Source organism: Zootoca vivipara, chromosome 8, assembly GCF_963506605.1.
Source record: "Zootoca vivipara chromosome 8, rZooViv1.1, whole genome shotgun sequence".
NCBI lineage: Eukaryota > Metazoa > Chordata > Lepidosauria > Squamata > Lacertidae > Zootoca > Zootoca vivipara.
In genome coordinates this window covers 52,710,665-52,734,347 of record NC_083283.1, presented here as the reverse complement: position 1 = coordinate 52,734,347, position 23,683 = coordinate 52,710,665, and the positions used below count along the sequence as shown (strand labels likewise).

The following is a 23,683-nucleotide window of genomic DNA, read 5'->3' as shown; positions in this document are numbered from 1 at the left end:
GTCTCAGTTTTGCAAGAAAAGGTGACAATGGTGAGACTACATGTTCCAAAATGGTTTTCTTCAGTATGAATTCTGCAGCAGTATGTGTCGACGTGCACACTTCAACTCGCTGGAAGAGTAATTCACCCTTAGAGTTTCGACAAAATAGCCTTCAAATAGCACCACTGACTATTTAAAGAGACATTGCCTTTGTGCATGCAAAGAAATTGTGTGGTTCTGATGTGTAAATATGCAGAGGATCACTTTTGAGAGCTCCTGTATTAACTCCCTTCTTGGAATTCAGGTGCTAATGGAACACAAACTCTATATTGTTACAGTCAGCAGTAAATTTGATAATACTGTGCTTTATATTCAGGCTATTTCTAGTGTTCAGTTAATTTATCTTGGCTGCCAGACAGGTTGACTAATTAACAGATGTTCAGGTAGTAAAATATTCAAATTCCAAGCATTAAATAAAATTGCTTTCAAATATTCAACAAAACCATCAAAACCGTCAAGGGAGAAGCAGGGGAACAGCCAAGGTTATATGCAGTTTCGTGAGAGAGAAATTGGGCTGATATTATAGTGCATTTGAATGGATTAGTCTACAGTCAAGTTACAGTACTTGTAAATATGCCAGAACATTGTCAGAGAGGGAAACAAGGAACAGTAAAAGTATGAGAATATGATTTAATACTTCTCTATTTTCTTTATTGGTTCAGAAACAAGTGTTAGACCTGAAGTTAAGCAATTGCTTTCCCACAGGGTTCCATTTTGTTCATCATAACTATATGATGCTACTGGGAGATGTCATTGTAGGATTTTGAATGAAGTGATATCAGTATGTTGATTTGCTGGCCCTCATCCAGCCCATTGTCCCCTCCAGGCACCTGCCCAATGCCTGCCGGTTGAAGGCCAGCAAATTGAAATGGTAATCAGACAAGATGGGATAACATGTGTGCCAGGTGCATGAGCTCGTGAAGTGAAGAGTCAGCCATTCCTGGAGGGGGGAGGCTGCACATTCCTGATAAAAGTTGATCATATGTTTGGGGTGCTCCTTGATCCAGCATTTCCATGTGAGTCCCAGGTGGCCTCAGTGATTAGGAGGGCCTACTTCTGGCTTCGGCTAGGACACCAACGATAGCCCTTCCTGGAACAAGATGACTTGGACAGCAGCCATGTTTTGGTATCCTCCAGACTGGACTATTGCAATGCACAATACATGGGACTTCCTTTGAAGATGTTTTCGAAGCTGCAGCTAGTGCAAAATACAGTACTTAGACTGTTGACTGGCACAGCTGGTAAGTCTCATTTGATCCCAGATCTATGAGAATTGCACTTGTTCCTATTAGCAGAGTGATGGTAGTGTGTGAGAGAGACTCTTCTGTGGTGGCCCCCAAAGTTTGGAATACCCTGCCTTGGATGCATGCCTGGTCCCAACATATGGAACTTTCAGGAAACATGAAACGTGTCTAACTTTGTACAGAATTCGGAGGATGTGCAATGTTTCATTACTTTCTATATATGATTTCATTGGTTGGCTGCTGTTTTGAAGCTGGATCTTGATTGCTGTCTATTGAAGCTTGATCATCTATGATCTTCCACTACGTGTGCAGAAATGCACATTGGCAGTTACAAACCCATCTTGGTTACAGGAAGTACCACCAAATGTTGATGTACAAAGATGAGTACAAGTCCAAAACCACTTGATGACCACAAAAGAGCTTTATTCTGCTTTGCATCTTCAAAAACACAACCTCCTGACAGCTTGCCCTATGGAGTAATCATCTAGATCATTGTCATGTAAAAATGTGTGCTCCAGTAGGAGATAAAGACATGTAAAATTGATTTGTTTGGTCCACTAGAGTGAACTTGCCATAGCAAATTTCATTCTTTGTTCTGGTACACATCCAACAATAGTAGCATTCATCTCAATTTGCACTGTCACAACAGTGAAAAGGTTTGGGCCTGCTGATGTATTTGTGTCTAAGAATTATTTATAGCCTGTTGCTGAAACAGCATTATTTTTCAAAATGGGTAAGATGATGTTGCCCCCACTTTTCTTAGATGATGGATGGTGAAACAAACAGGGGAGGTTGGAAATGCATGAACATCAAGCATTTTAGCATTGCAGTGATATCCACAGTGGAGGTTCGACTCCATTTTACAAAACAATATGAACTAATATTAATGGTACTTACAGTGAACATGTAGAATAGCTTTCAGTGGTTCAGAATTGCTGCTCTGTACCCACCATCGTGTGGAAATTATTATTGCAATGGCAGTATGCGGATAACATACTAATGTTTCCAGATCCAAACTCTGGGGGAGAATATTTTTGAAAGTTTCATAGAAGGGTAATTATTCTTTCCAAACACTGCAGCACTTTCTGTGATGGGAAAAGCTGCACCTGATCAATATATTTTCTACACTACCCATAAAGGTGCAGGAGTCTTCTCAAGTTCTGGATCTGATGGCATCAGAAATTTTGTCACTCTATATTCCTAGACCTGAATCATTCAAAGCCACCCTTCTGCACTGTTTCAGACATTCAGTTGTTGATGTAATGAAGATGTTCTAGCATATATTTAATGGGGGCAGTTAGCTGACGTTGCACTGATGCAGCAGGCCTTCTGCTATTGCTCAATGGCTTATGGTTTTCAAGTATAGGTCTGCACCCTTAATTTCATAAGAAAATTTAATCTTGTACATCCTATAAACTGCTATTTTTAGTTGTATTAAATATCCTTCTAAAGTGTAATGATTTTGGAATGCACTCTAAGTTGAAGCTATCTTTAGAATACTTACAGCAGCTATAAATCTAGTACAGAGCATCCAGAACTTCACCCAAAATATAAAAGTTTAAAAACCTTGAGTTGACTCAAATGCCTCTATGAGATCTACAACCTATTTTTACTTAGTAAGCACAAGATATAGATAGACCTGATAGCTGCACTATATCCAGGATATTTACTAAAACTGGCATGGGAAACCCGTGGTTCTCTTGATGTTGTTGGACTACAACTCCTGTCACGCCGAACCACAGGGCACACTTCTGGGCCTGGTAAGAGCTAGAGTCCAAGAACCACAGGTTCCCCATATCTGCTCTACAGAAACAAATCCAAAGTTGAAGGGAAACTGCATTGTTGAAAGAAGTCATGGAAAGGAAGGAAGGAAGGAAGGAAGGAAGGAAGGAAGGAAGGAAGGAAGGAAGGAAGGAAGGATAAATGGTAACATCAGTACAAAGTTCAGGAAAACAGTGGCTTTATCCCTGATTTACTGTATTTTGATTTGATTTATTTAAATGTATATGTTTTATTGTGAAGTGGGTACTTCTAGGATAAGGAAGGCTATTCTTAGCCAATCTCCAAGTAGTGTTCAGGAGTTAATTTAAGGTGACGTGGGAGATGAGCTACTAAGTACTAGTGTCAAGGAGTTAATTAGGTTCAACATCCTAAGGGAAAACAAATTACTAGAGGTGTCAGAGTGGCACTAATTTTTATAACTGATGGATTCAATAAAGTGTATGGGAAAGACAAACAGGCCATATAGGGGTTTTTTTAAAAAGTCCTAACAAATGCATAATCTTTCCATTGGTAATGTGCATAGCACTTCAGAATCAACTGACTAGATTTCAGGAGATATGAATGTAGCTCAGCTCTTGATCACCAGAATGAGGACTAATGGAAATGTTTGCTAATACAGAATAAAAGACTGCAAATCCCATTTCCTCTTTCTCCCCTTCCCCCTGCAGATTAGATACCGCTTTCAATACACCTACACCTTTACCCAGAAAACACCCAGAGCAGAAATTGCTAGGTGCCGCTGCTCAAAGTGCTATTGATTTGTCAATGGAGTAAACGGATCTTTCCGGGATGATGGTACAAAGACAACATCAAACATTTAGCTTTCCTTGTGAATCGTGCTGGTCTGTGTAGTCATACGTCTTCTAAGGCCAGTTATGTTCCACTGATATAATACATACATTATATCATTACCGATACACCCCATATTCAAATGAGGTGAGTATATTTCTTTTCTAGAGAGTAGCTACAGAGATTTCACTGTAATAAGTTTAATAACTACCTTCATATCATTTTATCAATTCATGCAGTAAAAAGGGGATGTTTCTATACTGCCGTTTCCATCATCCCTGACCATGAATATGCTAGATGGGGCTGATGGGAGTTGGAGTCCAACAATGTCTGGAAAGCCACAGGTTCTCCATCTCTGTTGTATAATAACTCAGTGAAAGTCTGAAAGGATCCATCAGAAGCTCACAGCCCACTGAAGATAAGGCCTCCACAGTTCAAAACACTGGAATTGCAACAGGGCTGGGGTGGGTTCATAGATCAAATCCATGGATACTGGTACACTTATTCCATGTTGGGTGTTGCTACTCGGCAATCCACCATTGTGCCACTCCAGGGGGCACCAGCCAACAACCCTCTCTCTCAGCTGAACTGAGCCATCCGCAGTCTGGCTTCACATGTTCTAGGCTAAATCACACAAAGTAACAGAGCTTCATCTCTCTGCTGGATTGTTAGGGAAAATGGGTCAAATAAGGCTGGCACCGCCCTTATATAGGTCAATGCAAGCCCTGCCCTGATCAGACACACTTTGACTGTGAAATTTTGCCTATCCCCCAAACTCCAAAGGGTGGAAGGTTTGAGGCTTCATCCCACTGGTGCACATGGAAAAGTGGGATTCTGAAAAGCAGTAATGTCATCAGATGTAGTATCTGATAATTTTCTATATACATTAGCTACCAATTATTTGCTGGGTGAGAAATGTAATAAATCATTTGTTTGTGATTAATGTCTAATTGGGCCACATGGACTACTTCTTCAATAAAATGCAAATGCATGGCATACTGTGTTTGATAGAAACTACCAAAAAAAGCAAAACCAGCTTCTAATCATTGAACTTAGTTAGAGGCAGAGTTCCTCTCCCCTTTTTTGCATTGCTATAAATGAGCACAAGAAAAAGAAATTCACAATAAGAACAGCAGGAAATCCACTAAAACACCACAATGACTGCAAGCGTGCTTATCTGTACTATTACTATGGGAATATTTCCCTTTGTATGTAGTTGAAACTGTTCATTTATCTCAGCAATCTCAGTCAGCAGAGCTCATTTTGAAGTTCTTCATGCTAAGATGTGTTAACATATTGTCATTTCTTATACTGCTTGAACAGTATTTAGGCCAAGAGATGTGCTGATTTGTTAATGAACTCATTTTCTCAACCTCTAAATTTGGTTTCTTGTTAAGTATAATGACTTGAGCTCAGACAATGATGTCACGAAATAACACATGTTTTTCCTCTAATGTGTGCTGCCATTTTAAGGGTCTGTCTTATTTTAGTTAGTTAGTTAGTTAGTTAGTTAGTTAGTTAGTTAGTTAATCCATCAATAAAATCAATCAGCGACTTACTTATGTAGGAACTGCTTTGCTTAGCCTATGTAAACAGAGAAGCATTGTTCATAGATTGTTGCACTTGTGACTTTGGATGATGCCTTTGATAGAATAGTTGGTTTTATTAGCCCAGTGTTCTCAGAACAGTCATTTGGGTAGGAGGGAGCTTACGTTGTATCAACTTTCCTGAAATCAGAGTTAGCATTTTAGGTCCAAAAATGTCTGCTGTGAGTCTTCTATATCAGGCATGTCCAACAGGTAGATCGTGATCTACCAGTAGATCACTGGACATCTGCAGTAGATCACTAGTAGATAATTGGCTCCCCCCAAAGAAGCTGAACAACTGTGGCTCCCCTAAAAAACCTCAACATTTTACCTTCTCCCTGACAAAACTCAACAACTTTGACCTGAACCCAAAAAAAGAGGGTAGATCACTGCCAGTTTTTAACTCTGTGAGTAGATCACAGTCTCTTGGGAGTTGGCCACCCTTGTTCTATATCTATGCCCATTTCTGAAGAACTCAAATATATGTGGTTAGGCAGTGAAGACAATGGCATGCATAATGTAGCATTCCCTAATTTAGTGTTCTCCAGATGTTTTGGACTACAGTTACCACCCCCCTAACTGCTGGGTACACTGCCTAGGGCTGATGAAAGCTTTTGTTCAAAACATTGGCGGCGAGGGAAGATTGGCATACTGTCTGTTCTTGGTGATGGGGTTATGTCTAATGGTCAGTGGTTTCTAGTCTAAACTTACCATGAGTCCCGCTAGTTTCTGGCCCCGCATTCCAAGCAGTGATGGGTCTTTCAGCATAGCAACCATTTTAATTTCCCACAATCCCCCTGACGTAATGCTCCTGAGCATGGTGTCTAGGTGCCCCATTCTGTTCAAAGTGCTCCACACAGTGCTGCTGCTGCCCAATGTCAAGTAAGGCAACCCAGGTCTACTGATGAGGGCACCCTCAAAGCTAGAGTGCCCTCAGAACGAAAGTAATACATCTCTATTAGAACCATAGGAACAGATCAGTGGCTGGCCTGATGTAAGCATGCTTGCAGGAAGCTCCTGAGTGGAAGCCTTCAGAAAGGACCAGGGTATGATGACACACTTCTCTCCCTCATGAAGAGTACAACATACCTACTTGCCACAGCAACTGAGGAGGCAAGTATATGGCACCAACTTCACAATTATATGATTATATGACACAACTATCAAAGGAACAGGTGGGAAGAGCTGTGGTTGGCTCTCACTGAATCAGTGGATTCTACATTCTGTGCCCTGTATCTGGGTTGTGTAGTGATTGCCACAACTCCCAGCTGGCACCAGTCAATTATCACTAGCAGACACGTAGACCTTTTATCTGCTTGTTGTTGTTGTTGTTGTTGTTGTTGTTGTTGTCATCCATCTGTCTTGAAGGACAATAAAGTGCACCTATATGGGTGCAGTCAAACTGCTGGAGAATCACAGCGCCTTTTGTGGCTGCAGAGACTGGTATGGCAACTTGTAACTGTTGCCTCCTGCATGGTTTTTGCTATGCTAGCAGCCTAGGACACAAGCCTAGGCAGCGTAAATGGAGGTCCGGGGCTGTCCAAAGGATAGAAGAGCAATACATCTGGCACCAGCTTGGCTGCAGAAGTTGCCAGGAGGAAGCATGCAGGTTCTCTCTGGACAAAACTGTCTGTACATCTACAGCTCAGTGATAAAGCACAGTCCATAGCATATGAATAAATATCACAAAACTTCAGTTCCTACAGTTACCATCATATCGTGTCCCTCACAAGGCCCTGGCTCCTCAAGGTCACTAGGTCAGTTGTTCAGATACCCCAGTGGGTCCAGAGATCCCTTAATAGTCTCACCATATAACACTAACACCACCAGTGTGGACAATTCTGGACTGGAAGGACAGAGAGTCTGACATTGTACAAGGCAGCTTCAAATGTTTTTGTGACAAGTGAAAATGATATCACAGCATGGATGGGGTACTTCCAGGACAGTGTCAGATACTGGCAGATTACCAATGCTACTAATCTCTCTGTTCATTCCTTGTCTGCTGTGACTCTCCAGAACATGTTTTCAAAGATGTAAAAGCTTCACCCTGCTGCAGAAGAAATACGTTTAACTCAAAGACAGCAAAAGGTAGAGAAGACTAATGCAGTGGTATAAGAAAACCCCTTGGGTCTGAGGGAGTTTGCCAATCGACTTCAGATTTACTCAGACCAGAGTATGAAATGTTAATGCTTGGAGAGAGAGAGAAACAGATGAATAAAACCTATCTCCACCACTGACAAACCGGAGAAAACATGAACAGATCTTTAAAGATTCCCTTGAGAATGATTATCTCTCATAGCTTTCGACTGTCTGCTCTGATAACATAATACTGCTGCATGGTTTACAGTATTTCAGATGGTCTGGAGTGGAAGCAAAGAAAGAGACCTTGAGCATTATTATTATTATTATTATTATTATTATTATTATTTATTATTATTATTAATTATACCCCGCCCATCTGGCCGGGTTCCCCCAGCCACTCTGGGCGGCTTCCAACAAAACATTAAAATACAGAAATCAAACATTAAAAGCTTCCCTAAACAGGGCTGCCTTGAGATGCCTTCTAAAGGTCTGGTAATTGTTGTTCTCTTTGACTTCTGGTGGGAGGGCGTTCCACAGGGTGGGTGCCACTACCGAGAAGGCCCTCTGCCTGGTTCCCTGTCTTGGAAAACAGGTCTACTATCCCAGGCAGATCTGGTGACTGGGATGTAATGAAGCCTGGTGGATGTAGTCTTTGAGAAATGCAATTTTTAGGTCTACCCTTTCCATTGTTTCTCAGTGGGAGGTCATGCTGCCCTCAAACATGGAGATCTGGAATCCAAAATTCAAAACGTTCCTTAGTTAACTTCACTTTCTACACTTGATACAACCAATTTCATAGCCTCCTTCAGTGCATTTCTCTAAACACACACAACAGCACCATCATACACTACACTAACTTTCTAATCCTCCCTTTATTTTTAACGACATTTGATTCCTTTATGGGGCTTGTGTAACCCACAATCTCTTATCCATAGTCCTCTCCTGCACCTCAGTATGGTATATAATGCTGAATTTTATTGCCATTGGCTGAGTGGTTCTCAAAACATTCTAAAACACAAGTCATCATAACCACTACATTTTGTGTGATAATGAAAGAGCACCTGAGTTAGAAAGGTCATGAATTCCTGTCTTCCCTGTTACCTTTCATATTTTTTGGTTGACACACTGCTCTCCCACCCCATATCACAGTTACACTAAAAATCCTGGGTACCTGTATTGTTTTCTATGCAGCCACCACATCTCCACTCAGCGAGACCAACAGAAAAGGCTCAAAAATAAAAATAAACCAAGAAAATCCTCCTCTAGAAATGAGTGTTTCACTCTAGCATTCTCTTTGCCTAAAAAGCTAGCTCTGCTTTTCTAAATGTCAGCAATTGCTATGGGTTTATTCATTGGCCAAAATCGTTGAAAGGTAGGAACATGCTGCTTTCTCATAGAACGCATGGGGACAATAGCGCCTGCACATTTTGCCTTAGATCTTGGACTCAACAAGTGCTAGAAATATTATGCCAATAAAGGCTGAATGAATGAATGAAGTGCTAGAAACTTATTTCGAAAGAAAGAAAAGGAAGGAAGGAAGGAAGGAAGGAAGGAAGGAAGGAAGGAAGGAAGGAAGGAAGGAAGGAAAGGAAGGAAGGAAAAGAAGACTGAGAATTACAGCTCATCTGGGAGGGTTCAAGTCTCTTCCCCTCCCCCCATGCTGATGCCAATCACTGCATTCAGGAGTGCTAAACTGAATAAAATATTGGGGGGGGGAGCCCTGCCCCACATAATAGAGCGCATGATATGGTGCACACACACCATTTAAATGGCAATGCCCATCAACTTTAGGGGGCCCAACCCCCTCAAATATTTTTGGGCGGGGTGAATGGACCTCAGCCCCTAGGAGTTGGCTCTTATGACTGCAGATGATAGATAGATACATAGATAGATAGATACAGACAGATACACACACACACACACACACACACACACACACACACACACACACGAGTAAGTCCTTCTGAGTTCAGTGTAACATGAATATTAACAGTATAACTTGCATATCTACTCAGAAGCATACCCATGCTTTGAGCAATGATACATTTTGCAACCTTGGGTAGCCATACATTTTATAAGACAAAGTCAATATTTGCCCTTCATCCCCCAAATAACTTTTAATTGAGACTAAGTGAACACATACATTCAAATTTGGGAAGGTGGAGCTGAGCTGAATTGCTAATTAGGCTCAGCGCGTTACAGCGCATGCTTGTTCTTGGCATTGCATTCCTTGAAAATTCCCTGATAGGGGAGCAGTGGCGTGTTCTTAGTAGGGAGGAAATGTAAGATATTAGTAGTATTAGCATTAGCAAAGGAGAATATGCTTGGAAACAAACCATCAAGGCTGTGGTTAGGGTAGAATGGACGCAGAGCAGCTTCTCTGCATATTGTATTTAGGTGCATGTAGTCATGTTTGTGAGTGGTGAAGGCAGACAGATGATGTGTGGTATATGTGGGTTAAGGAAGTAGGGTGTATAATATAGTACAGCAGAGAAACCTCATGTCCCTAATCCACGCCTGGGGATAAGTGCAGCGCTCTATCTCCCCGTGTGTCAAGTGTGTACAGGGTGATGCTTAATTCCGTTTGCTTCAGCAAATCCAGGGAGATGCATTATTTAATGTCAATCTTTTATGACATCTTTTCCTCAGAAGGCCTGTCTCTGGGAGCACTTTGCAGCTTACGAGAGAATCCTGCCGTAAATGGGAAAGTATTACAGCGCATTAGCCACCGTAAAATGTACCATAAAGGTGATTATTTTGAAGATCAGGGCTAGTTGTGTTTGCAGCTATCATTCTTCCTCCTTTTTCCAGTCCCCTAATTTAGAAGATTTGTTGCAGCCACTCTTTGCCAAAACAGGTTTCTGCAGCAGCCATGGGAGAGAGGGGAAAAGGGGGGAGCATTTATTACATTCTGCCCGAGACATAACGGGGTTAATAATGTTTGATAAGCCTGTGCAATGTAAAGAGTAAAAAGAACTGATGCATTTTTAAAGGGATTGTCGGTCCCATTTGAGACTGAAGCAACAGTCGCCCAGAGAACTCTGTCACTAAAGTCTTGTCATTAATGATGATTTATGGATATGGATATTCACAACAGCTGTGTCCTCACCTTTAAGTACTTCATGCAATATTTAGAAAGTACTGGGAGATGATGCAGCAGGGAACCAACTAAATTGCTCGATTGCTAGAAGGCACTGCTGGCTTAAATCATTTAATGTGCCTTCTCAAAGAGAGTAGACCAACTTTTCTTTTTTTACTCTAGAGTGAATCTCTCTTCTTTAGTAAGCATACTGAAGCAAAACAAAGGAAGTAAAGATCGTCTACCAGAAGTTTATTCTGGGCATAAGAAGGGACTGAGTCATGACCATCAGTGAGAAATCAAAGTGATACGGATCTGCAAAATAGCAACAAATCCCTTTTTTGTATAGAAAACAATCTGTATTACCTCATGGCAAATCTACAACGCTACCCAATTATGCAGAGCTACCTGACATAAATGGGCATTTCCAAATGCAGAAATGTAGTGCAGGGGTCCCGCATAGACAAACCTCATTTTCCTCCAAGTCTGCTGAGACTCGCCATGCATTAAATGTTGATTTTCAAACTCGTATTTCTAGAGCACGGCTTCCAGAGTGCAGGACAAGGATTTTAGAAGCTGACATGCACTGACTTTGCAGATTTGGGGTCAGAAGCAAGCCACAGTGGCCACATTAGTCTATGACTGGTGTTATGCAACACAAGTAATATGTGGTGTCTTTCATCTTCAAAATGTTCCAAAGCTGCTTCAAAGTGAAGGCTTTCATACCTTTTGAAGCCAGCATTACCTTTCTCAGGCCTGAAATGGTTTCTGATAACCTGGATCAGCTTCTTGATCCCTGGGTCGTGTACCCTTTCATATCCCTCCTTGATGGCTGTGAAGGGAACTGCCCTAATAGGGAAATTAGCATGAAGAAATAAAATAAAGAACTCTAAACTTCCAGGGCTCACTTGAGGAATTCCATTTATACTTCCATTTACACATGAGGGAATTGAATACAAAAAGGGTGGATGTAGACAGAAGACCAGACCTGTTTTATTTTTAGAACATTTTATTTTAGAACAGCAGCTCTCTTCCCTCTATTAAGACATTTGATAATGAGTAAGTTCTGCCTAGTGTCTATTGGTGAATTGCTAAATCTAGCATATCTCTTAATTAAACCCTTCAAAGAACAGAGCAACAATGGAGCCACCAGAAATAGATATTGTTTCAGGCTCTTCCAGAATGCCATTCACAATGATATCATAGCCACCATCACTTTCATAAAACACAAGGATCCTAGTACCTGGAATACCTTATTATTACCTACATAAAGCACATTAGCAAGTCATACCACTGCTAAGATGAAGGTTCCAGTACAACCCAACACATTCCTGAACACTTATTACCATTTTTCACTGTTGGACCTTTTCATGATGGGATCTAAGCTGGGTTAGCTCAGTGGGTAGAGCATGAGACTCTTAATCTCAGGGTTGTGGCATCGAGCCCCACAATGGGCATTTCATGGGGTTGGACTAGTTAACCCTTGTGGTCCCTCCAACTCTACTGTTCTATGATTCTACTATTCTAAATCAGTCAAACCTCAAGGAGCAATGGATGCATATTGACAACAAACCAATAACAACATTGTGCAATGTGCACCTTCTGAATTCCTAAATACTTTCAGTATCAGATGATCTCCTGAAAGAATTGGTCATACCAACTTCTGATCCAAAAACATCCTCTATAATGAGTGGACTGATATGCTGGAAACCACAGGAGGGGAAGAGTGCTATTGTGCTTGAATCTTGCTTTCAGATTTCCCACAGGGATCTGACTGGCCACTGTGAGAACAGGATGCTGGAGTAGATGGACCATTGGCCTGATCCAGCAGGCTCTTCTTATGTTTTGCATGAGCGTCCATGTGGCATGCTTTGAATAAGAACACCAAGTCATAGTATATTGTTTGCAAAAATAAATTCCCATGAGAATATGGATTCTGTTTCTTGTAACTAACCTCAAGAGTATTCCAGACCTGTGATTCTGTGACATTTACAAAAAGGGACAATACATTATCCTAGAAATGTAATAAACTAGTTCTTCAGTTGCTTCCTACAGCACACAGCAATTTCAGAGCCAACTTACAATTCAGTGGCTTGAGAAAAACACAGTGTTCTACAGAAGGAGAGAAACCTTAAACCCTAATTAAAGTTGGTAAACTTTCCTAAAACTTTCCCATGAGACCTGTGGAAAGACTCCTAAGAGCATGATGTGCGCTAAAGGGCATGTTTGCTTTCTGCTGTTTTGCCTCATTTTTAAAATATATGTTACCTGTATAGAAAGGGCCTTGTTAAGCATGCCCCTTCTCAAAGGTAAAAAGGTGACTCAATGGATATCATTTAGAGTACATCTTCCTATTATCCAAGGCTTTCCTTCAGCTAGACTAAGATTCTCTATCTTTTTAAACTTTTGAATGAACTCACCATTCAAGAAAGGTCAGGAACTAATAGTCCTCATCAGCTGAGCTCTATAAGGCTTTAAAAAAGTCTTTTCCCTCCTTTGGTCAGGTTTGCTAATGAATCCGCATTCTGACTAGCTGCAGAAAAATTGCTCATGCAAGATTAATATAGCAGAACTGTTTTTTTAGAGTTCAACCAATGAGGATTTATATGTAGAAAATCCGCCAAACAAAATCACATAGAGCATGTATATGGTGCATGATGTTGAATTTTTTAAAACATGGCAAAATTGTAGCCTGTAATTTGTTGCAACTACCTATTTTTAGGGTTGCCAAACTCAACAGAGGATGGGACTTCTGTGCCTTTAATTGCCCTGCTCTCTTTTGAGTCTGGAAACCTTAAAGAGAAACCAGCAGACCCTTTGTTTAATTTCCAAGCAAAGGGTCTGCTGCTTTCTCTTTAAGGTTTCCAGACTCACGAGAGCAGGGCAATTAAAGGCACAGAAGTCCTGTCCTCTATTGAGTCTGGCAACCCTACCTATTTTATTAAGGACTGATTGCATCTGCTCCAGATAGAGAGTGGCAAAATGGTTACGACTCCATATTGCTCTATAAAGGTGGAACAGACAGGGCATATTCACACAGTGCCCTACACACCTGCGCAATCAGAGCACCACAATTGTATGACACAACATTTACATGAACTAGGTGGTAAGCAACTCAGAGGCAGCCATCAGCAGTGGTCTCTATCAAAGCTACTTGTGTGTACGACAATCTACATGGTTGTTTGTTAGGGGTGCTGAAAGTTGCTAAATGACCCCTAGTTTCCCCCAAGAACTACACTCCCCAGAGTGTTTTAAAAATCAATCCATCTTCACTGGGACCTACAATAGGGTTACCAGGCACCCCCGGATTTGGGTAGGCTGGGTGGCGCGGAGCGCCAGGGCGCCGGGTTGGCAGGGGGCGGCGCGCAGCGCATGCCGCCCGCCCACCAGGGCAGGGGCGCCAGAGCGATCTCTGCACCACGGCGGCAGGGCACCCGACATGCTTGAGACGGCCCTGATGGCCGCCACCACTGCCAAAGGGGAACCAGGGGTGTCCAGTGGTACAGATCTCCTGCCCCTTCTTCCTTTGTTTTGACTGATGGGGGAGGCTCGGGAGTCATGGGTGTGCAGGCATTGACCAGTTTTTTAAAAACTCTGTGCATTTATGTTTCACAGGGTGAAAAAGAAGGGCTTTGCACCTTTATACAATATGCATGTGTGCTTGGGCCCAGGGTCTTTTGCCTTACCATCCGCGCTTCTGACTCCCTGTTGCTACTCAGCTTCAAAAAATAAAAGTGACCCCAGATTCATTGAAAAAAATCTGGTAACCATAACCTACAAGAATTGTAGCTCTGTGCAGGGAATAGGGACCTCCTAACAGCTCCTAGCACCCTTAGCAAACTACAGCTCCCATAAATTTTTGATGGAAGCCATGACTGTTTAAAGTAGTATCATAGCATTTTGGTGTGAATGTGGCCTTTGTGAAACATCAGTCCAACCAAAGCAGAACAAAAAAGAACCCATTCCCCGCTAAACTGGCATAATGTATAAATGTGCGGGGTATCTCAGAGGAAGGTCAAAACATCTTTATTTTCCTTTTGCAACTTAAGCTACAGCTTCTTAATTTGTTTGCTTTTTATTTGCTTGTTTTGTTTTGTTTCCAGAGGGACAATTGAGAGATGCAGAGGATGAGCTGATTCCCTGCATTGGAGAAGAGCCAGCTGGCACCCCACACACTGCACAGGCAGAGTTCCAATATACAAAGTGGAAACACGTTAACTTATTGGTACCAAACACTGGCCCCGCTGCCAGCAGAGCGAAAACAAAATTAGTTATGGTCAGAATTAGTTATGGTCAATTTAGCCATGCTCAAAACATAGAAGGGTAACAGTTCGATTACGAGCTGGTTCCCAAGAGCTTGCATGTACCGGACAGCTTAAATTATAAATGGGAATGATTAGTGGTTGTAAGGTGAAATGAAAATATACCCACTGGTCTTGCTTACCTGCCCTCGGGGAGGAAAGGCAAACGGAATTGAAACCATCCATAATAACTATTCAGCGCTGAGGCAAGACTCACATTATTAGCGGTTATGCAGATGCATAAATAGTTTGGAACATCAGCAGTTCCATTAGCAACACAATATCCACAGTACTGCTGACACGCAGATCTCACCCTCCGTTAAGTCTGGGTGGTCCAGAGTTCAGGAAGGAGAGCCAAATCTGTGTTAGCAAGCTGGAGGCTATGTTAGTAGGGAAGCTTCTGGAAATGGTGTTCGAGAATTCAGCAGCAAATTGGGGGTTCTGCTACGTTAGATTCAAAATCAAGCTGGTATCGGGGCTTATCAGAATAGTTTTGTTGTGTCCCAGACCCCCTCAGGGCATACTATTTCTTGGCATGTATTCTGCAAAGGTGCCAGTACCCTGTTTCTCATATTTTAAGACATACCCATAAAATAAGCCATAGCAGGATTTTTAAGCATTCAAGGAATATAAGCCATACCCCGAAAATAAGACATAGTGATAGGCGCAGCAGCAATGCCGGCCGCGGCAGGAGGAGGAGGAAAAAAATAAGACACCCCCTGAAAATAAGCCATAGTGTGTTTTTTTGTGGAAAAATAAATATAAGACGGTGTCTTATTTTTGGAGAAACACAGTACATCAGGCATTCCCAACTGGATGAACAAGTCTTTGCCATGAGTGTCTATTTTGTGTTGTCCTAGTTTTAAACGTAGAAACTGGTTTTGTGTGTTTGTGTGTGCTTTAACTGGTTTTTGTTGCTTTTATTGTCCCTCATCTTGCGACGATTGTATATAAGGTGATTAATAAATTAATGATAATGATGACAATTAAAATACCACTCACAATACATCGTGCCATTTTAACTGACGTGCGCAAACTCCCAAAGGCTTCCACGCATGAAAGGAGTTGTGCCAGAATCCAGTAGCGGACCTTTCACATGGAGTTGTGCCAGAATCCAGTAGCGGACCTTTCACATGGAACTCCTGGTCGGCTGAAACTGCCAGAACATTGACAAGCATTTCAGTTCTGCACAAGTTCTAAGTTGGGGTGCAAAAAGTGCACGTGATGCTGACCTGTAACAGCTGCTGAATGACATTCAAAGGAACAGGTTCACTGTTTGTGGGTGCTGCTGGATCCAGTAGTGTCACCAGTCCTGAGGCCGGGGTTGGACAATTGGGTGCACCTCCCCAACCCCTCAAATGGTGCTTCGACTCCCACCCCAGATTTGTTGGGGGTGTATTTTCAATTTGTGACATGACAGATAATGACAGCCCCCATTTAAATAGTGGCAGCTAGTTATTTGAGGTGAGGTGAGTGGCTACTAAGAAGAGGGCCTTTTCAGTGATGGTACCCCAGTAGTGGCACCTCATACCAACCTTCCCCACCAACTTGACCCCTCTCTATCTCCCTCCCAGGAAGCAACAGCCCTATCTGGCAAGACCACTTCTGTTTACAGACCTCTGCTTGAAGGTCTGGCTGCTGAAAAGATGCAGAGAAGAGAGAGCAGCAGCCTTGCTCTCCACAATTGCCCATCCACAATTAGTGCAGCTCCTCTGGCCATAGTATTGTTCCTTGCTATGGAGAGATGGAGTATATTTATACTTACATTATAGCAATGATTTCTAAATGTGAATGTGTAACATATAAATTACCATATGCAGATTATATGCAAATATGTGTCCTATTTTGCCCTCTTTTATGGTGATGCATGTCCTCTTTCATGGCCACGTGTAAAATGGCCACCCTAACTTCTGCTGGAGGTCCTGGAGAGCAGCTGGCAGTCAGAGTAGCCAATATTGTGCCTGATGGACAAATCATCTGACCTGGTTTAAGGTAGCTTCCTGTCTTCCTATGCCTCTGATGAAGTAGCTTTATTGATGCATGTTCAGTTTGTCTGGACAGTAATAGGATCATCCTTTAGTGTGGTGTAGTGGTTAGAGTATCAGACTAGGAGCAGGGAGACCAGGGTTCTAGTCCCCAGTCAACCATGGAACTCACAGGGTGACCTTGGGCCAGCCACAATCTCTCTGCCAAACCTACCTGACAGGATTGTTGTGCGTACAAAATGGAGGGCACAGAACTATGAACTCTGCCTTCAGTTCCTTGGACAAAAGGTGGGTTATATTTGCAATAATGAATGAGTGAATTGCTAAGAGGACGATGCTATGCAACGTGATAACTTTGGGAAATTTAACTCTTCCATTAAGACATGTTTTACACTGGCGCCTGTTTCTAATAAATTGAAAGCATTGCTATCAGAATTATTATTTTTCCCCTTCTGCTTTGGGACTAAGGATTATTTTTTTTTCCTTTTTCCTTTTTTTTGGGTATGTGTCAATGCAGAACAAAATCTTGTCGGGTCAGCCAGGCACAGTACAGTACAGTCAGCCTCCATTTTATCCCACCCCATTCCAACCCCATATTGTTCTCTCTGAGATTCCAGCAGCTCATTAGATGAGGCAGCTGGAATGAAATGGAATCAAGGATGTTCTAGCTTTCGGCAACCACCAAACTTTGCCCTCTGTTGCACTTGCGTTAACCCTACTGATGCTAATGGGATTTGCACAGATGAAATACAAAAGATCGCAGCTCCCTGTCTTAAGTACCATGGGCACTGGTGCCTTTTTTTAGATATAATTGTAAAATACTTTCCTCAGATCCTGTGCACTTGTTCTTTTTGTGTGATCTGAGCTTTTACAATTCCCTCAGGCTATCTATTAGCATGACGAGAGTTTCCCCTTCTAAAGACCTGCAGGATGGAGAAATGAGGTGCACAGCCGGTTTTAAGTCAGATTCCCTTTAAAGCTAAGTAATTTATTTTGTCCTAGTAATAAGGCTCACAGAAGCTGCTTTGAGATCATGCCTTGACTCTGTCCTGCCCTTTAAACATCTGCATTCTCAATGGAAGTTACCACATATCATGAGTGATCTGCTGGTTTCAGGGACGGGTTATAGTATAATGCTGTCATCACCACACAGTGTCAGCACTTTTATTGTCGATATGATACATTCTGCAGGGGTCACAACCTTACTCAGCTTAAAACAACAAATCAAATCACTTGAGACTTGTTTGTTATGTATTTTATGGTTGGGAGTTTCTTTGAGATTTTATTTTTGTAAAAAGTGATGAACAAATGGAATGATTGAATAAGAAGAAGAAGAATATATGTTTGCCGGTTGGAATTGGTGCTAGTTTGCCATGTTTTAACCCAGAGATGTATTAAACCCATTTTTAAATGCCCTCAAAGGAATAAGAAGAGATTCAGCTCGCTTCATAAACTTCCCTGTCCTCCACTGGTCCCAATGCCCACCCTCCTATATTTGAATACAACTATCTGGACCAGAAGATCTTGGTTTCAGTTGTCAATGCTTTGAGAACACAGTTGTGCCTCGGAAGTCAAACGGAATCCATTACGGATGTCTGTTCAACTTCCAAAATGTTCAGAAACCAAAGTGCGGCTTCTGATTTGCTGCAAGAAGCTCCTGCAGCCAGTCGGAAGCCATGGAAGCCCCATCGGACATTCGGCTTCCAAAAATAGTTCACAAACTGGAACAGTCACTTCCTGTTTTGTGGCGTTCGGGAGCCAAAACGTTTGAGAACTAAGCTGTTCAAAAACCAAGGTACGACTGTATCCAGGTTAGACTACTGCACAGTGTTGTACATGGTGCTGCTTTTGAAGACAGTTCAGAAACTAGAACTAGTGCAGAATGCGGTGATGAGGCTGTTAATTGGGACAAGAAGGTGTAAAATTATATCCCTGTTTCTGACCTGACAGCACTGGTGGCCACTTTGTCTCCAGGCCCAATTCAAAGTGCTGGGTCTGAGCTCTCCCTAGGGATACCTGCTTGGCACCAACCTTGTCGCTGTTCAGAAGCAAACAAAAAAATTGTACACTGCTTTACTGAGTCCTAATTCCTTAATGAATTCGTCCATCAACCTTATTTAAAAAACAAAGGGAACATGTCAAAAGCAAGACCCTATTTAAAAAAAAAACATTTAAAATGAAATTAAAACTCATTCTTTCAACATGTGGAGGGTTTTGTGTTGTCCCCCTGCTGTGATCTCCTTAACTATTATTCTTTTTCCATGGAAACCATTGTGTTACATATGCCATAGTATATATATTGAGAAAGTATATCAGAATAATAATTATTGATATTATATTGCAAAACTATATGCATGAGCTCTTTTTAAACAGTTAGTCTTGGTTTTTTTTTCTTTCTTGAGGCATGAGATCCTGGCTTGCTAAAAATGAGTGCTACGATACACAATTTTATTAGTTGTTAAATCAGTCTGGCACAATTTATCCCCTTCCCTTTAGGGTTTCTGTTGTGGGTCCCCTCCCCCCCCCCACCCTGTACTCTGTTGTTTCAGTCCCTTCTCAGGAAGGTGGAGGTGGCAATTATTTTCTTCATTTCCTTACTAGCTGAAAGCTATTTTCATGTTCCTTGAGATCTTCAGAATTAGGCTCATTTGTAGTGGCAAACTTCATCTCTTGGCAAATAGTACCATTTAAGAAGCTGCTCGTGATCGTTCCATCAGACACTTCAACGTTTCTAAGAGTGAATACAGTTAGTTTTGGTATCATGCAGAAATGAAAGTTCAGCACAGCAAAAATGCTCACCATCAGCACCAAGGAGAGCTCCCGTGCCCTCTGGAATATTTAAATTCACCAACAAATGGTAACAGCTTGTGTATATATATATATATATATATATATATATATATATATATATATATATATATATAATTGACACACTACCATAGAGTAAAGCCATATTAAGGTCTGAAACTGCATTGACTACAATGAAAATAAAAGCAAATTTCCTCCAGAAAACTAGAATTGTACTCATAAGTAGGCGTGAGTTCATGGTGTGCATTTCAAGCCTATCCCACAACTATAGATTTGAGGTGTGATGAATGTTGTCTTCTCTGGGTCTAGTTTGTGGAATGCTCTCCCCAGGAAGGCACATCTTGTGCCTTCATTATGTATTGGATTCCAGGCTAAAACATTTACATTCTATGACATTTTAGATGTGTTTGTGGGAAGGTGGTGTTATTTGTTTGTTTGTTTTATATCTTTTGTGTTCTTGTTTTGTATTTTTGTGTTGTGAACTGCCCTGTGATCTTCAGATCTGTATACAAGTTTAATTAATAATAATAATAGTTCTAATGCCCTGAGATAAATGAATTGATGCTAGCCATCGTATGAACTTGAACTTTTAATTATGTTTCTTGAAGCTTTCTCTGTGAAATAGAAAATATGCAATGTTATTTATTTATTTAAAAAGCTGCTTGTCAAAATCCACTATATGGTGGGAGAGACACCATGAAAGAACCATTAACCTAACTGGGATTTATGTGTTCGGAAATGATCAAAGATGCTGAATTCACTGTCCTTAGTTCACACTTACAGTATGTGACTTCACTTGAACACTATCATTCAAGGCCTTATGCTACGTGTAATATTAAGATACAGGTTAAGTACAGAGAAAAGAAACTGGTCTTTCTCTTTTTCTTTCTTTTCTCGTTTTTACCCCTGCTGACTTTCTTAGCAGCTGGATGCACTTTTTTCCCATTCACTCATTAGTTCTGTATGACTGACAAGGTTACCCCCAAATAGATGCACTGAAGCCAAACAGTTCATTTGCAAGCAATATTAATGACATGCTCTACATATACCACCATTTGGTGTTCCTAGGGGAGCGATCAGTCTACAGCTCAGCTGCTTTTGTATTCACAGGTTGTTCTGGAGAAACTGCACTAATTAAGTTCTGACACCTAAGGGGCAAGAGTGACTGGCTAACCAATGTACACCAGGGGCAAAAAATAAGTCCTAACCCTGTCTTCTTCTTCTGCTTTTCATTCATTTATAAAGCTAACAAGCCTTTTGAGAAGCAGACAATAAACTATAGCATTTGTCCATGCAATTTCTTATCTAATCTAAATGTCAATAATTTAAGACTAAAAATAGCCATTTTACAATCCTCACCCACTCTCAGAAGTTATATAGTGCTTATGACTTCCACCAAACCTGCTGCTCTTTGGGACTCTAAATTCAAATTAAGAGCAGATGGCTCTCTACTGTACTATGTCTTTCTTTGGGCTAATGGGAAATGTGGTGGATTCAATATTCCAGGAGTGGAGTGGTCCGGAAATACGAGGATCACTCTTATGCTGAATGAGTATTTGCAACTGATTTCTTTGCCCTTGACAAAGCAGAAATGAAAACGGGGATTCTTTATTTCTCCCTTCATTTACTCTAAGAACATAATGACATAAGAGCCTGCTGGATCAGACCAGTGGTCCATCTAGTCTAGCATGCTAGACTAGATCAACTAGATCAACAGAGGTCAACCAGATGGATGTAGTTTAACTATGTGCTCTGTGAAAAAGTACTTTCTTTTATCTGTTCTGAATCTTTCAGCATTCAATTTCATTAGATGTTCACAAGCTCTAGTGTTATGAGAGGAAGAGAAAAACATCCTCTTGCCCCTACTCTGTTTTCCTGTTCAACCCTAAAAATGGTAACCGCTCCAGTCTTAAATCCCAGAGCCAGTTAACCCATCCCAAGTGAAAATTACAAGCCATCGTACTTCTGTGATGACTGCTAGGGTCTCACTTTGTGTTATGAGATCAAACATGCAAAAGATACTGGGTTGTGTCTATTAGTTCTACTCAGAATAGACTCACTGAAATCAATAGACATAACTAACTGTCATTTCAAGCGGTCTGCTTGGAATATAACTTGGATACATGCCCTTCACCATCTTTTTCAAACCACTTCATAAGATAAGAGTGCGGAGTAAGAGTGCAGGTAAGTCTTCATGAGATAAGAAGTGTAGACCCGGCCTTCAGCTGGTCAAGTTTACACCACTTCATGTATCTGGTGTGTCTGGTTTATTCAGGCAAATGGATCCAGACATTCCTCTGGGTATGATATGACTGAGAATATGGCTACCTACAGTTAGGGTGCATACATTGCCCTTTCATGCCTTCCTAACAGGCTTCTATGCAGACATCCATGGAACACATTCTAATGTTCCAACAGTTTCTGAATCCAAGCACTCTGCATCCAAGCTGTTTAGTAACTTTTGCAATATCTGGCAGGGCTGATGTTTCTGCTACGTCAGCTGTAACTGATGCTGTCCCCCTGCCCTTCTACCAGCCACTGGTGGAGAAAGGTGGGTGCAGGGGAGGGGTGTACTGCTCCAGGTGTCCATCCCTGAGCAGGGGTGACATTCAGTGCACCTCCCGCCCACAACTCAGACTCCCATGCCTACCGCAAGCTGTCGGGGGAAGGAGGGAGCTCCTGCGCCGCTTTGCCGGTTCCTTCCTCTCCCCTTCCCGCTCGCCTGCCTCCTTCCCATCCTTTCCCCTACCTGCCTGCCTCCTCCAGCCGGGAGCACAGCGCAGCAGCTTCCCCCTTCCCCTGATGGCTGGCAGTAGGCACGGGTGCCATGGGCAGGCGGTGTGCCATTGCCCCATGCTCCTGGCTGGAGGAGGCAGGCAGGCAGGGGAGAGGACGGGAAGGAGGCAGGCAAGTGAGAAGGGGAGAGGATGGAAGCAGGATCGGTGGGTGTGCATGCGGGTATCCCGTGCCTGGGAGGGCACCCTCCATGCCTCCCGGGAGCGTGTCCCCGCACTCACTGGGAACGCGCCCACCCTGGCAGCATGGGCATATGCTCCGCCACTGCCACCAACTCCTGTCATCTAGCCCCTAAATACCACAGCTACACTTCTAACACAAATGTTCTCCCCCTTAGAGATGGACAACCACCTTCTCCATGAAATATATTATTCTTTGTGGAGGCCCTGATGTGTCTCCTTATCTCAAACAGCAAAACCCTGGTTCATTGACTATTCCATTGTCACCTAAGCCCTAACTTCTCTTCCACCTGCTGGGCCACAACATGGTATCACCTACACACCATCAATTCAATCCTTCTCCTTTCCTATCTGCTGTTCCTCTAGCCTAAACAGGAGGCCCTATGAACAAATGGGTAGGTGGATGGGGGTGCCTCTGCTTCTACTGTTACTATACAGGCTCATTCAACTACTGGTTTCCTGCTCTGCTTGGTCTTCCCCTTAGGCATAGGGATTTTTTTTAGTGTCCTTCAACTGTATGTATTTGGGCACCAGCACTACTTTGACCTTCTGGAATAGCTCAGTTGGTAGAGCATGAGACTCTTAATCTCAGGGTTGTGGGTTTGAGCCCCACTTTGGGCAAAAGATTCCTGCATTGCAGGAGGTTGGAATAGATATTTGCATCCTGCAGGGTCAGTCATGTTACAGAGCTGCTGAAGAGACAAAATCAATGTAACCCCACACACAGCCCCTCTTACAGTATCATCAAATCACAGACGACCTGAGACAAAACCTTGAATAACATGCTAATTTACTTTGACTGCTTATGTTGCAAAACCAAGCGCATGGCAAATGGTCCTGTCACTTTTAAGAACCACATTAATGTTTGATACTTAGCTGCCCTTTTAATAGTCCAGTGGTATCCAATTAGCAGAGGAAGTGCTTTCTCTAAAGTTAAACTGATCACGTACCATGGAAAAGGTTATTTCAAATGCTAGAAATGCTAGCCAAATATTAAATTCATGTATTGGTGT

At 42.0% G+C, this 23,683-nt stretch overlaps 1 non-coding gene across 1 annotated transcript; it reads left to right on the top strand.

Moving 5' to 3' along the window:
• The first annotated feature begins 23,214 nt into the window (after positions 1-23,214).
• On the top strand, positions 23,215-23,291 carry TRNAK-CUU (transfer RNA lysine (anticodon CUU)). The gene has a single exon. It is a non-coding gene; the product is annotated as a tRNA-Lys (tRNA).
• Positions 23,292-23,683: the final 392 nt, after the last annotated feature.